The 2,088-nt window shown below is 33.3% G+C and overlaps 1 non-coding gene across 1 annotated transcript; it reads right to left on the bottom strand.

Annotated features, from left to right (window-relative positions):
• Positions 1-1,481: 1,481 nt before the first annotated feature.
• LOC111725297 lies at positions 1,482-1,588 on the bottom strand. Its single transcript, XR_002773391.1, has one exon. It is a non-coding gene; the product is annotated as a U6 spliceosomal RNA (small nuclear RNA).
• Positions 1,589-2,088: the final 500 nt, after the last annotated feature.

Below are 2,088 nucleotides of genomic sequence, written 5' to 3'. Positions count from 1 at the left end.
AGTTGAATAAAGCTCATAAATCGTGTTAAAATCTTCTAAATCTTCTGTCATTTTTCTTTTGCTGCTGCTTTACTGAGATAGATGTATTCAAATCTGCAAATCTAATTCTGATGAGCCATTTATCCTTTATTCTGTCAATTTTTGCTTCAAGTACTTTGAGGATATGTTATTAGAGGCATGGAAATTTATAATCATTAAATCAACTTAGTGGATTGATCATTTTATCATTGTATTCGTTGCTATTTCCAGTATTGCTCTTTTGCCCCTGATATTAGTATAGCTATAGCAACTTTCTTTGGTTTTTGCATTGTATGTGCTTTTCCAATATTTTGTTTTAATTGCTCTTTGCCCTTATGTGAAATGTGTCCATGTCTGTTGTAAGCAATATTGAATGTTTTAATTCACCCTTATGGTTTTCTTTAATTGAAGAATTTCATTCAAATTGCTGATGTTTGGGGGTTTAACTCTATTATCTCTTTTCATATGAAAGCTATAAATTAGTTCCATAATAGGACTGTGTACATTGGATACGTTTTCTTCCACTCCTGAGATACTTTGCTAAGAAGAACATTTTCCAGCTATAACCTAATTATAGCCTAAGAATATGAGGAGGGGGAAAGGGGAGGGGAGGGGAGGGGATGGATGAATGGAGAGAGTGTGATTGGAGGGATCACCTCTATGGTTCATCTTACAAGGGTACAAGTGAATCTTTCTAAAAGTAGAATATAAACATCTTAACATAATAACTAAGAAAATGACATGATGGCTATGTTAAGCAGTTTGATGCTATTTCAAATTGTATATGAAAACACCACACTGTACCCCATGATTGCATTAATGTACACAGCTATGATTTAATAATAATAAGAAGAATAAGAATCTTGAGAATGGCATGTGAATTGTGTACGTGCAGGAGATCAGAAAACTGGCCTCCAAGAGATGTGACCAAGCCTAATGGTTATGGTAAAGATTCTCTAAATTCCAAAGGTCTCTTGATGCTGGAGGCAGAGGTTGTGCTCAAGGACTGAAGTTTTGCAAAAACAAAGGTGGAGACATTCTATCTGACCTTCTCCATCTCCTCCCTAATCAGTGCTCAGGTCAGACAAGATAAGTAGCTTTTGTCTACTTCTTCCCATTTTGTGATAGTAACTACGGACCAAGGTTTACGCCGAAGGGCTTCTCCCAGAGTTCCTCAGTCCCCCCAACATGGACTCTGTGCCAAGCCTCTTCATTCTTCCTGTCAAAACCCCCTCATCTGGTGACCCCAAATCCCTCACTAAACTCCTGCCTTTTTTCTTTTATGTTCATATTTATATATATTTTAGTCCTTCTCTCTTAGTAGTATTGTTTTTTGTAGTTTTAATTATTTATAGGTATCTTTTCTGTTGTTTTTCATTTTGTCTTACATTTCTGTATTTCTACCTGGATTATTTCCCTTCTGTCTAAAGAATTACTGTTAATATTTATTTTATTTTTTATTTTCACATATGGAACGTTTCATGAATTTGTGTGTCATCCTTGCACAGGGGCCATGCTAATCTTCTCTGTATTGTTCTAATTTTAGTGTATGTGCTGCCGAGGCAGGCACTTAATATTTATTTTAATGCTGGTTTACCGGTGATGCATTCTCTCCATTTTTGTTTGTTTTAAAATTTCTTTATTTCTTCTTCTGTTTTTCTTAAATAGCTTTACAATTTACATACCACAAAAGTTACCCTTTCCTTCACTTTATTTTTTTCCTTCTTCCTTCATTAAAAAAAAAAAATTGTGGCAAAACACACAACATAATATTTACCATCTCAATCATTTTTCTCAATCATATACAGTTCGGTAGAGTTAAATATAGTCACATTGTTCGGCAACCGATCTCTAGAACATTTTAATTTTGTAAAACTTTTTTATTTTTGATGGTTATTTTTTCTGGGTATAGAAATATTTTATGAAAACATTGTGTTTGTTATGGAGAGATAATATTTGTTTCTTTGAATATCTGTGGATCCATTTTTACAGTCTGTTTTTTGTTATTGTTGGTATAGTGGCCTTTGTGTTCTTTTGTCATTTGATTTTTTTTTTTTTTTTTTTTTTTTT

The sequence above is a fragment of the Otolemur garnettii genome, unplaced genomic scaffold (genome assembly GCF_000181295.1).
Source record: "Otolemur garnettii isolate 467f Iridium unplaced genomic scaffold, OtoGar3 scaffold00036, whole genome shotgun sequence".
In the NCBI taxonomy this organism is placed as follows: Eukaryota; Metazoa; Chordata; class Mammalia; order Primates; family Galagidae; genus Otolemur; species Otolemur garnettii.
This window is presented reverse-complemented; position numbering and strand designations above follow the sequence as displayed.